Source organism: Dermacentor albipictus, chromosome 5 (genome assembly GCF_038994185.2).
Source record: "Dermacentor albipictus isolate Rhodes 1998 colony chromosome 5, USDA_Dalb.pri_finalv2, whole genome shotgun sequence".
Classification (NCBI taxonomy): domain Eukaryota; kingdom Metazoa; phylum Arthropoda; class Arachnida; order Ixodida; family Ixodidae; genus Dermacentor; species Dermacentor albipictus.
Genome location: NC_091825.1, coordinates 115621032 through 115633807, shown reverse-complemented (window position 1 = coordinate 115633807; position 12776 = coordinate 115621032). Strand labels below are relative to the sequence as shown.

The following is a 12776-nucleotide window of genomic DNA, read 5'->3' as shown; positions in this document are numbered from 1 at the left end:
ACAATGCATGTACAAGCAGTAGCAGCACGCTGCTACTGCAAAGGCTGTTAACGCCTTCGCATGATGGATTCATCGATGGCTTCGGAAATCTTGAGAGATCGCTGTACAGATTCTCCGCGTTGTCGTGCGTACATGGCCCAGCGCGCTTGGGTCGATGTTAATTGTAATTATCTCGTTCGTTGAGTTCACCCTTCTCGCACGCAGTTTCAACCACGCTCTCCTTGGTCGAGCGAAAAAACCGGAAGAGTTAACAGAGTTCCACTGAGGCGGCCGCGACGCGTATAATTGGCGGACGCTGCGCTAATCACTGGTGGCGGCGCCCAACGAGCTGGAACGGGAAATACTCGTCGGGCAGGCTTCCCCGGCTAGCATCAAAAGCTGCGCCGAGAAACAAACAAGAACGCTGGATGAGCTTCTATAAATAGCTCCTTGGAAAACGTGAGCAATGTTGGAAGCGGAAATCGCCCGCAAATGCATAACCAACCCCGACCGTTCATTATACATAACACTGCAAAGGGGGAGATTTAATAATGCTTCTGCGAGCGATCGAAACAGGCTGAGAACCAACAGCCCTTTAGTCGGGGTTTGAGTCTCGCGCCAGAGCAGTGGTAGGGCCGGCAACACTGCTTGCGTCTTCGTCTTCTTTGCTACACACGCACATACACACAGAGAACACACACACACACGTGATTCACTCACCAAAACAGCTTCCTTAAGGCAAGCACGCCTCCGTTCCTGAGGAAATCGTTCGAACCTCTCTTTTTCGCTTCTACTGCAATCTTCCTGACACTGCATCTAAAATATTATTCTAATGCTGTGTGTTGTGTACTCTGGGGAGTGTCCAGAGCTTGTCTTTCATTTTTTCTCAGTTGTAAGCATTAGTATAAACTTCTTTTTTGGGGACACGTGCTCTTCACTCTTTGTTAATAAATTTCGTGCGACTATATCCATGTCTATGCTTGCACTGGTAAATATTACGTCTCACGGTGTGATGTTAAAATTAATCTTCTCATAATGTCTGTAGGAAATATAGCAATTTGAGCTTATGCTTCACGCCACATCGCATCGCCCAAGGGTTAAAACAGCAATAGCGTATATTTTATTCAAACATTGTGTACCCTGTTCGGCGGCACCTTTTGTTGAAGCATCACGTAAACGTCTTTAAGCTATTAAGCGTTTCCATTTTTAGTGTTACATTAAGCGTTATAGCGCTTTCAGAGACGCGCAGGCTCATAATGCTGCAGTTTATAGACTCCGCCTTCGCTTCTGTTCACGTAGGAAAGAAAACAGGATGTTCCTTACAGTCATCCATCAGCAGTCATCGCGAGTCTAAGTCATCTTAACTTAAAGTGTCAGGGTTACGTTTTCTAGAGAAGAAATGTTCTCTGAAGCAGCTTGGGCATCATCGAGCAACGATTCGGAGCAACGATTCGGAGCAACGAAATCGGAGCAACGATTTCAATGGCTGCCTCCGCGTGCCGGTACCAAGTTTGCGACGATTTCCATACGACCACAATGCGATACCAAAAAAAAAGCACAATATAATTTCTGTGCTTAGTCAATGGGAAATAAACGAAAGAATCAACAGCATTATTGCAGTGAATGCACATTGGGCCATATCTGCGTAACCAGTTTTGAAGAAATCGCAATCCAAGTTCAATGTTATGTAAGTTTGAACGCAATGTGTTTTACAACTGCTTGCCAGTGTTTATCAATCATATTCTAACGATTTCTCAATAGAAATTGCAAGGGAAGGTACGGTGACGACGCCATGATAGCGGTTTTTTGGGGCTCGATGCCAACTCATATTTATATATAATTATGGAAAGAGTGCGAAAAGATATTTGTACGTTAGGTCAACCTGATGAAATACTCTAAAAAAATATGAAATATTATTTAGTTCAGCAAGCGTAATAACACCGCATGAACATGTTAAGCCACGAGCACGACTGGACAAATTCATGCATATTACCCAACCCCTTACAGAAGGTGTCATGTGAATACAGTTGCGCTTTTATTGAGTTTTTATTGACTTCATCAGACTGTCTGTTGAGATGTCATTGAATGACACATTATCACGTGTTATTCTCGTTTGGGTCTTTCCTGCGTTAGCCGAACGAAATTCGTACGTGTACACAGTTGTACTTCTATCAAGCCTTTTTTCCGAACAAATTCCTACGAGCACATAGTTGTACTTCTATTGTGTTTTTATTGGCTTCAGCAGACTGCCTGTTGAGATGTCATTGAATGTCACATTATCATGTGTTATTTACGTTTGGGTCTTTCCTGCGGTAGCCGAACAAAATTCGTACGTGCACACAGTTGTACAACTATTAAGCCTTTTTTCCGAGCAAATTCGTACGAGCATATAGTTGAACTTCTATTGTGTTTTTATTGGCTTCAGCTGACAGCCTGTCAATACGCCAGCCCACAGGTGCGATCGAATGTCACGCTTGGTATGTTTGTTAGGCAATCGTTATACCCTGGTGGCCGAGCGATCGCAGCGCCAATATTAACCCTAGTGACCGTTGCATGAAGCTCAACGCCGCGAGGCACCACGCCGAAGGCTGGACTCGGAAGAACACACGCAACGCTCGGAGAAGCGCAATGGGATGGAGATGCGGTCGCCACTATAGCGCGCGTTTCGCACAGCGGGGGGTCGGCATAGCGGAGCGCGTGCTGTGGGAGGAGGGGGTGGGTGGGTGAGGTGAGGCCGTGTAACGGGCGCCGTACGCTCCGCCACTTCGCTTCGGGAAAAAGGTTTTCCCGGCCGTCGACCTTGCACGCAACCTGTTGCGGCGGCGGCGGGGGCCCGACCGACCGCGCCGGCGTCAACGTCGTGCTTCCGCCGCGCGACGTCGTCGGAGCGATCGCCGTACGCTTTCGTGCTTGTTCTGTTTGCTTTATTGTACTTTGCTTTCTTTTCTTTCAAATCCATATACGCCGCTCAACGCACACTTTCGTTCTTGTTCTGTTTGCTTTATTGTGCTTTGCTTTCTTTCAAGTCCATACGCCGCCGAAGCAGAGGGGCAAGCGCGGAAGAGGTCTCTCTTCTGCGCTAACTGTACGAGCGTCCGAGTCTCGTTCGGTGTCCCCCCCCCCCGTATCGTCCTTCGAGAAGAGAGGAGAGCCCGATTCACGGCCCTGCCGGCGGATGCTCACCCGTTGTTACCCGGCCATCGTGGGGGGCTCGTGTGCGTGGTCGGCTGCAGAGCCCGAGGACGCGGGTTCGATTTCCCCATCGCTGTGGGCCACATTTCGATGGAGGTAGAATAGGAAAAAAAAATGCTCGTGTACTTAGAAGTATATAGGAACCCGCCTAGGAAACGCAGATGCTCCAAATTAATTAAGGCTGCGCCTTTTTTTTTTTTTTTTGTCTCGTAGCCCCAGTATGACGCTGGGACGCTAATCTCTGCGTGGTTTTTATTCCACTCTCCATTGTTCCGCCACGGGCAAGCGGTTGCGGGTGCATAGGCGCACGCCTTCGGGGAGCACTTGTCTGCGGATTCTGCGATTAGTTCGGTACAGGGACGAAAGCAGGCGGGGTACGGGTACGGGCGCGGAAGCGACTGCGATTGCACACTGCGCCATAAGCGGGCGCTTTGAAATTGCGATTTCGATTCTCACCAGCAACTCTTGTAGAGAGAGAGCGAGAGAGAGCGAGAGAGAGCGAGATAGATAGATAGATAGATAGATAGATAGATAGATAGATAGATAGATAGATAGATAGATAGATAGATAGATAGATAGATAGATAGATATATAGATATATAGATATATAGATATATAGATATATAGATAGATAGATAGATAGATAGATAGATAGATAGATAGATAGATAGATAGATAGATAGATAGATAGATAGATAGATAGATAGATAGATAGATAGATAGATCAACGAGGCCCGCGCCCGTTAAGACTAAGGGAAGGAGGAAGATGGAGAGAAGGCACTAGCAGTGTGGCTTGAGATACTGCTGTATAAGGCGGGGAGCAACTCGCTACTGTTCTCAGACAGTTATGGCAGTGCGCGGTCAGTAAAGAGCTGTTTAAGGTCATTCTATGTGCTCCCGTTTCCAACTATAGGCCCATGGGCATTTTTATCGCTTGCGAGCGGCATTAAGAACATGAAAATGAAAGACAGAGAAGACAGGGCGAACCGTTCGTAAGCTTAGTCAAGCTGACTATAGCCCGAAAGTATATATATTTTTTACCTGCAGCATCTTCTTAACACCGGAGCGGTAATCTAAGACACACATTTAAATTTTATGTAAGAAACACTCTGGATGTTTTTCCACCATCCTAGCAGGAGAGGAATTACCGTCATGTTCCCAAGAAAGGAATCGAAGGCCTATGAAGTGGAGCTTGCGCGTAGTCGGAGGCCAGTGAACTCCAGTTGTCCATGGTTGGCACAAAAAAAGGAGCACTTGGAGGTGTCATTCTTTAGGAGCATACGGTCTGGTCTGCCATGTTTTGAATGATATAACCTTGCTGAGCGCCGTGGAGGTTGCAGAATATACGCATTTATTTAAACCGGTTTAATTGCTGTAAAATTTATTAAAAAAACTTCATCTTGCTCTTTTCCGCCAAGTTTCGAGTGGTTCTAGACCGAACTTATTCAACATATCAGAAACAGAGGAGTGGGGTCTGAAATAAGAAAAAGAAATGTGGCGCTCAGTCGCTGGATCGTCCCCAATTCGTTTTCTTTAAGTATGGATCCCACACAACTGATGAGTATTCCATCACTGCATGGGCGAACTGAAGCTTCATAGGCAACTAGTTTGACTTTCAAGTGGCATGCACATTTCTTAAACATTTTCTTTTTTAAAACGCAGTTTCTTGTAGGCGGTGGCACATACGTTGTCTATGAGGATCTGCCCAACTAGGTTTCGTATTAATATTTCAAAATTACATGCGCTGCAAGAAAGTGCTTCGGGGTCACGGTTTATGTACCGGCGGCGTGTAGTTCCACATATTGGCACCTGTCCGCCGTTTGGGGTAACGGTACAGAAGTGCAGCGGTTGTTACTATATAGTCGATGACAACCTAAAAATTACAAGGTTATATGTGCGCCATCCAACTCTAACACAATTTGCATAGATGCGTTTGCAGCCAATTACGCTTGCTTATTTGCCAGACGTCAAGCGTTTTCGTGCGTTTAAAACAACTTTTATTCTCCGCACAGATCAGACTTTGTGTCATTGTTTTAGGGTGAAACCTTAAGGCCGAGGTGGAACTTTTATGGGTGACTGATGAAACTGCTCAGCCATAGCTTACATTTTAGCTTGAAACAACAATCTTATTTTCCGCTTAGCATAGCATTGATATTAGCAGAGCAAAGTCACTAGGGTGTGAGCGGACTTCAGCACACTCGGCTATCTTTCAGAGGAGAAGGATAGGTGCATTGCTGCTTCGTGGGAGCAACTGGTCTGTTATTCTTAGGTCGTCATCGACTATAACAACATGTGACAGTCGGATCGCGATTGTGCTCAAACACATGTCCTGTTCCGGGGAAACATTCCGCATTTAGCGAACGTGCACGAATAATGTGGGAGTTACTTTATGAACGTTGGCTGTCTGGAATACTTCAGAAAGAGAACGAACGTATGGAAAAACATGGATATTTTGTAAGAGTTCGTGCAGCCAATGGCGACAAATGGGTTTAAGAACGGAGCAGCTATCGCTTGCTCGTATTTCAGCCACCGTAGTACAACATTCACCGTCGAAAAACTGTGTGTGCCACGTACCTATGCACATTCTGCTGAACGGTTTACCTCCCTTCAAGTTTCGGAGCAAACTTAAGTTTTAGGAAAACGAATTCACGCTTATATGCACCTCGGTGATTACGGCCAAACACTCGTAGTTTCTGTGAATTGGTGTTTAGAAACGGAGTTAATGTATATGTGTCTACAGTTGTAGCAGCCGCTACGCTTTCGACATCGCAATGACTTATACATGAAATGGAAATGGACGAAATCCGTATCTGCGGGCGAGTGATACTGCATTCGCACTTTTACGTGAACACACAACACACGCACGTACACACTTATGATTGCCGGATCCCTCCAGGATGTGCTTGTATGCAATATCCACCCGAGGAAACAAAACGACCTCCTCCAGAAGAGGAGGAGGTTATATATGTATGAGCGTGATGTGGCGCGAAGACGGGATGTTCTGCAGCGCCACCCTGCGGCCAGCGCGGCGTGTGAAGTCGTGCACGGCGCGATATAGCATCGCGTGCGTAACGATGCCATAAAACGCCACATGCTTCCTAATCAATCACGCTGATTACACGCGCGCATGGGTTGCCGGCAGCCTTTCCGCTCCTTCTCGGGTATAAACCTGTTGCGCTCTTCCCTCGCGCCGAGAAGCTGTGCTCCTTCGCTGCCAAGTGTGCATAGCACGGATACATAACAACGACAACGTGTGTTCTAGGGAAGCCTGATGTTGATTTATTACGCCGGTGTCCCCCGCTTCTTCCTCTTTCATTCGCTGGCTATTAAGGTGTGTACGTAAGCAGGCAACCGAAAGATGAAACAGATCCCGCTGTGTTCGTGTTAGAGACGTCCTTTCGCTTGTTGTTTTGTTTCGTTTTCCATATTTTTCTTATTTTTCTGTGGCTGGCGGCAGAGCAGAGATCCCGCGGACATGTATACACTCTGAGGCATTTCGATCATGATCGCGTGTGTCCTGGACCGCGAAGAGATTAACAACATTGACAACGGGCTTGGGAGAGGGCTCGGAAACGGAGTGGGAGGGTTAGGCTCCGTGCGTGTGCTGTCGTGCCGAGACGGGCGAACGTTGCAAATACTTCGCACGAAACAGATATTTGTCAGGCTTAAAGGGGGCACGTGATGAATGGTGCCAGAGATTATCCTACCGGGATACGCGTTCATTTTTTTTTAATCTTCTTTTGGAGGCTGTAAAAATGTCGCCGCTGCGAGACCGTTACTGCGGACTCAATCTCTCTTTTCCGGTTTGACCAGAAAATTCATAAAGCTCGGATTATTTGTTTACGGTTCTTCGTTTCTCCCTTCCGTGCGAAGTTCTGTGCACACCGATAAAGAAGCAAGCACAGAATTACGGCGTCTGCCATTTTGGCGAATAGGATGAGATTAGCGCTCTTTTTAAAGGTTCACTCGTTACATCATAACATAAATACGTCTAACAGTTTTCGTGCGGCAGAAACCGGCTGCCGATGTGTCGCAAGAACACGAGAAGCAACGTAAGAGTCCAGATTTGAATTGCGCCCGAGACGGAGAGGTCGATTCCGCCACCACTGTCTTTCAGCATTAAAGGGTGTTCATCAGTGCGGCTGATTTGTCATGCGTCAGCGGCCACCAGGGTGCACGAAATAAGACGCTATATACGCGGAGCCTGTCACAAAGATTATCCGGACATCTCAACGTATACCTTCCATCCTTTCCAACAGGAGATGACTAGAAGCAAAGCCCAAAATAACACTGATTTCACGCCCAGGCTCGTTTGCTGGTCCCGCAGGTCAGAAAATTGAAACACAAGTGATAATCGCGGAAGCTTCAAGGTCACGTGTCGATTTCACAGATACAGAAAAGGAAAGCGGCATCAGTTCTGGTCTGTGTCCTGCGGCTCTACAATGCATTGCAACCGAGCATCCATCGTCCTTTGAAAAGAATCGATTATATATATGCATATATGTATAATGGCGACATCACGACAAGCAAGCTCATTGGGATACCTATTTGCGGAGTGTCTGCGTGATAGGTTAGATAAGGTTGCGCGAGAAGGCATCGCGAATCAGTGCGCAACAAAAGCCAAAAGCAGAAGAAAGTCTGAGGCGACTCAGACGTGCTGAAAATAAAGTTAAATTAAAACAAACCAACGGGCTATGAGACAAGTTATAGTGGTCTAGGTTGCGATTTTCGGCCCTATAGCGGTGAAGGCTTTATCCATAGATTCACTTTATAAGTTCCCCAGTTGGTCTAAGTTAATCGGCAGCATTTAATAATGACATACACAGGTCATAGCTTAGTTTGCATCTAGCTTAGCGACGCAAAAAAAAAAAGCGTTCGCACGGGACGTAATAAAGAAAGCTAATAAAAGTAAAATGCCGATTAGCATGGATTTGGGTACAAGTTATAACGAAACCAAGACTAGTGGTCGAACTTATCGACAGCCCCTCAACTGCGGTGTCTACAACAGACCAATTTTCGACGTAAAGCCTCATAAACGATTAATAAGTATAGCCCGACAACCAAAGAATTCTACATAGCCAGACAACCAAACCCGATACATTGTGCGGCTCGCGACAGGCATTCGTTCTACGTGCACGCCTCAGGCGCCTGAAAGGTCGGCTTCGCCGCACGACAGCCACGTACCTCGGCTTTCCTGTATGCCCTGGGTCACGCCGCTTGCGTCGTACACAGTGCGACGATTCCTGCTTCCGCCCGTTCCGGTAGCGGTCGTTCAACTGTTTCGACAGTATATCCAAAAAATGCGAACCACAATTCACCGATGATCGAGGTCAAACACTTTCACTTTTCCATTCCTTCGCGCACTTTCAAGAACGAACCGTCTCCGGAGCATCCATGACCGTTTCGCTTGCGAGGCTGATGAACTTTCTTTCTTTTTCCGTGTGGTTTCTTAGAGAGGGGGGCCAAAAGGCACGTCCTTCTTTTTGACCTTCTTGAAGGTTGTAGCCGTGTCTAGCCGACGGCGGTTCATGCTCACGCCGAGGGCTTCAGGACTTCCGGCATCGTCAATGCACGGCCACAGTGCACGAGCTTGAGGCCCTCGCTCCAAACCCTACGACGTACGAGTGGCACCCAGTAACAGCAACGGAGGTGTGAACGGGGTTGTGTAATGTTGAGAGAGAAAGCCGCACAGGCCCAGTCTTCCCTTCCCTCCGCTCCTCGAAAGGAACTTCACGCTTAGTTTGTACTTCGGAGTTCTGCCACACAGCAGCAACACCTCGGTTCGGCCGGAACGACCCCCTTCTCCCGGCAAGTTTCTGCTCTTCCGAAATGCAACCTGCCACTTCCTTCCTCTTCTCCGAAGCGCTCGAACGATTGCCTAACGTAAACTGGCAGTTCCAATTCAGATTCGCTTTTCTGGGAGCCTTCGGATGAACGTTGTCTCGAGTGTCACGTGTTCACTGGCGCGTGTGTACCAGGGTTCTTGTTCCGTCGCAGTTCAAATCCTAGACAACGGTGCGAGGATACGCGGCGTCCCCTCCTTCTTCGAAGAAGCGCGTAACTATACCGACACCAGCACAACAAAACACGGACGCCGGGAGCGAGCGAACAAGCTCGTCGAACGCGCACCACGAGGGATGACGGAGGAGCTCGTCCAGGAAGGACGCCGGCCGCACGGCAGCTCGTCCCTTCGGTCTCGCGCGCGCACAGTCGCCGGCCACGCGGAGGAAGTCTTCCAGGCGAAGTTCGACTGCACCACACACCACGACGAGTCCACGGCCACAATCCGGCGCGGCGGTTTCGACCGCTCTCAGAAACTTGGCGGCGCCGGGATCCCAAAATTTTGACTCGCGAGGCGCAAGGCGTGGAAAGAAAGAGTTACGTCGACTCGCACGCAACGTGCTCCGGCCGGCACACGGGACGGGTTAGCTTGGCTTGGCGCGCGCGGGGCGACCCCCTCGGAACGTTGGTTTGTTACGCCTCGAGCGGGCGCTGAGGCCGACTAAGCGGACAGGTTGCGGCGGCGAAAAAAGCGGCAGGTTGTAAAAGGGAGAGGGGGGGGGTTCCGGAGGTCCCGCTCTACCGCCGCTGCTGCTTCTTCTTCCTCCGCCTCCTCCTCCGCGCGCTTTCCCTCCCCCTCGTGAGTGGCGGAAGTGACCGCCGCCGAACTTGACCCCATTCCATCGAGGGGTAGCGAGCGCAGCCCCCCCCCGTCCTTCCCTTCCCCCTCTCGTTTCTAACGGAACTGGCTTTGCTCCGGCGGTGCTAACCCTCCTCTCCGCCAGCAGGCCTGGCCTTCACGCTTCCCTTTCCCCCAGCTCTCCTTTCCCTCTCCAGTCGGTGTAGCAGAGCTCACTCCCTTGACTGGCTTCGCGGTCAACGTCTGTTTCGCCGCCGGCGGCCAAGTGCACAGGCAGCAGCGCGCTGCCCTAGCGCTGTCTCTTCTCTCCCTCTCTCTCTGCGTGCTGTCATTTTAATTTTTGTACGATGTGCGCAGCTTCCGATTCTTGCTTTCTGTTTTTCTTCCGCATCGTTTCATTAACTTTTTGTTTCTTTCTTTCGTCGCTATTGTCTTGTTGTCGCTTGCAGTTCACCCCGGACGTTCTCAGTGAAGGCCGACGCTGTCACCGCTCCCGTGGCTCCGGACCGCGCAACGGGTACTGCATCATCCCTTTCGGGTCAACGCGTTTCATCCACTGTCCTCCATCATTTTCGCGTCCTCTTGCGCGGGGCGACCGCTACGCGCCGCCAGTGCTCCACGCGAAAACGCACCTTGATGCATTATTGCAGAACACCGCAAGACACAGTGCTACTTTTATTTATCAGAGACCATCTTTCCTCTCGGTTTCTTTATCTCTTCGGGCGTTGCGGTCTTCTGTGGGGCACACGAGGTCAGGCAGGTCTCTCAGTACTCGGTAAGAGAAGTGTGTAAGCCGGGGCATTTATCGTGTTGCACAAGAGAACGACTTCGATAACCATCACGTACACCAACCGAAATTTTCCGATTGTAGCTTGATACGGGAGCTGACGCTGCATTGAACGCGCGCGCACCACTGCAGTTTTCTTTTTGGCCTTCCGATATGCCACGTGCGCGTCACGGACGCCATGTTGCTGCCCTGTTCCACCCTGCCCTGTTCACAGCTTCCACAGCACTTTTGTGTTTCTTAAGGACGACGGGTTTGTGCAACCACCTGTCACTATTAATGCAACTTCTGTAAAACCATACGCGTCAGTGAACTTACCGCAATTTCCTTCTTTCCTTCCCTCCTCTCTCTCTCTGTGGTCTTTGCTTCTCCTTTCCCATTCCCCGGTGTAGGGTAGCCAACCGGACGTTATTCTGGTTAACCTCCCTGCCTTCTACTTTTCTCTTTCCTCCTCCCTCCTCCACAGCACCGGCGCAAATAACTGGAAACAAGCGGCTCATGGTATAATTGCTCATGCACATTTCTGCCGCACTAACTGCACACCAAACAGGCGTCCGTGGATTACGTCGGTGCACAAAGCTTACATTGGCACTTCATGTACGAACGTTCCGGTGTAGCATTGTTGTGTACTACAGCATTGTAGTAGTCGATATGGGGTAATGACTACATTGAATGCCACACTGAATGACATCTATGCTACATGTTGTTTGCAAGCGTTCAGAATTGTCGGTAAGAGAGCCACGTTACTTTAAAATACAGGCGCTGAAGATAGCTGCCGCCCTGCAATTCCTTGACGACTTTATTCGGCTTGCTCGAGAGACAAATTACACATTTGAGGCTGTATACATCGCGCGACGCTAATTAGAACTTCATTCAAGGAAGCTGAAATATCAGGTACAATGTGAGGTGACCTAGCGAACACCCTTTATACCATGTGCTCTACGTCATTGGTATGCCTGCATTGCCCCATACCACACTATAGGCATGTGAAGCCGTGCTTTCACTTAAGATACGACGACGAATTCCGTTTCACACACCGCTGCGACAATCTACACTGAAGGAACGAACGCGTGTGGCTACACACGACATGCGCGTAAAAAAGAAAGCTGCGTGACTGACTACCTCAAGTTTCCAAGCCATGGGCCGCGTTGTATAATTCTCAGCGTTTTTCGCATTACCGCCGTGAACGCTGGAAGATAGCTGAGGGGCCGAATGCAGTTACAATGCATCACAAAGACACTCGCTCTCATGTAATATAAACAAAACAAATTCACTGACGATTAATTACGATACTCCCCAATGCGAAATTCGAGCGCAGCTCTATATGTGTTTTCATTTCGCAACACATTGGCCGGCGCTGACAATCCGTCTCGCGCGGCACGTTGCAAGCGGGGCGAAGTGTGGCGCGACTGCCTCGCTAATCGGGAAATCGCGAGAGGCGGAGCGTGGGTGACGCGCGGGCGCGATTCCCACAGCAGCCGCCGCAGACGGAGCTCCGCTCACGCAGCGCTTTGTTTCCATATGTCTGACGCGCGCTGCTCTGGCGTGACAGTGCCCCCAGAAACAGTTTGTGTGTACGTGCGTGTGTGTGCAGTTTCTTTTCTTTTTATTCCTTCTCCCTCTCACCTATCGCATCCCCTTTCCCCTCCCCCAGTACAGGGTAGCCAACCGGAGATAATCTCTGGTTAACCTCCCTGTCTTTCCTTTGCCTTTCTCTCTCTCTCTCTCTCTGGCGTCATCTCGCAAAGCCCCCGTCGCCGCAGAGCACGTCTTGCGCGGCACTATACGCTTTTCTACTCACGCCTTCGCCATACCGCCCTCCTCCACTTTCCACCTCATGGTTCCGCTGCACCCTCCTCCTTCGCTTTCCTTCTCGCGCTCTCTTCCCTATCGCCGTCTTTGATACCCCGCCAGCGGGCTCTGCAGGATACCGAGATGGTGCATTTTAGAGCGCAGCTTTAAGGCGCCCATCCCTGCCTTTCGATGTTTATAGATGTTTATGGTGCTGCAAGTGCTACTGCGCTGCGCGGTGACAGTATGCGGGGACAGTGACCGACTGTGATTGTATGTCTGTGCTCCTGTCTTTCTTTATCTGTACTTCGTTATCACTTTACCTCCTCCCTCTCACCCCAGCGTAGGGTAGCAAACCGGATCTTCACCTCTGGTTAACCTTCCTGCCTT

General features: G+C 49.5%; 1 protein-coding gene across 4 annotated transcripts in view; it reads right to left on the bottom strand.

The window, feature by feature from the left end:
* The window catches only part of LOC135916151 (PR domain zinc finger protein 1-like), a 256776-nt gene that overhangs the window by 143886 nt on the left and 100114 nt on the right, over positions 1-12776 (bottom strand). Inside the window, exon 1 of one of the 4 annotated variants that reach the window (XM_065449417.1) lies at positions 8356-9705. The exons of the other annotated variants lie outside the window; for them this stretch is intronic. The gene's annotated coding sequence lies outside the window, so the exon portion shown is untranslated. Of the gene's footprint in view, positions 1-8355; positions 9706-12776 lie in introns of those variants that run through there. 4 annotated transcript variants of the gene reach the window in all.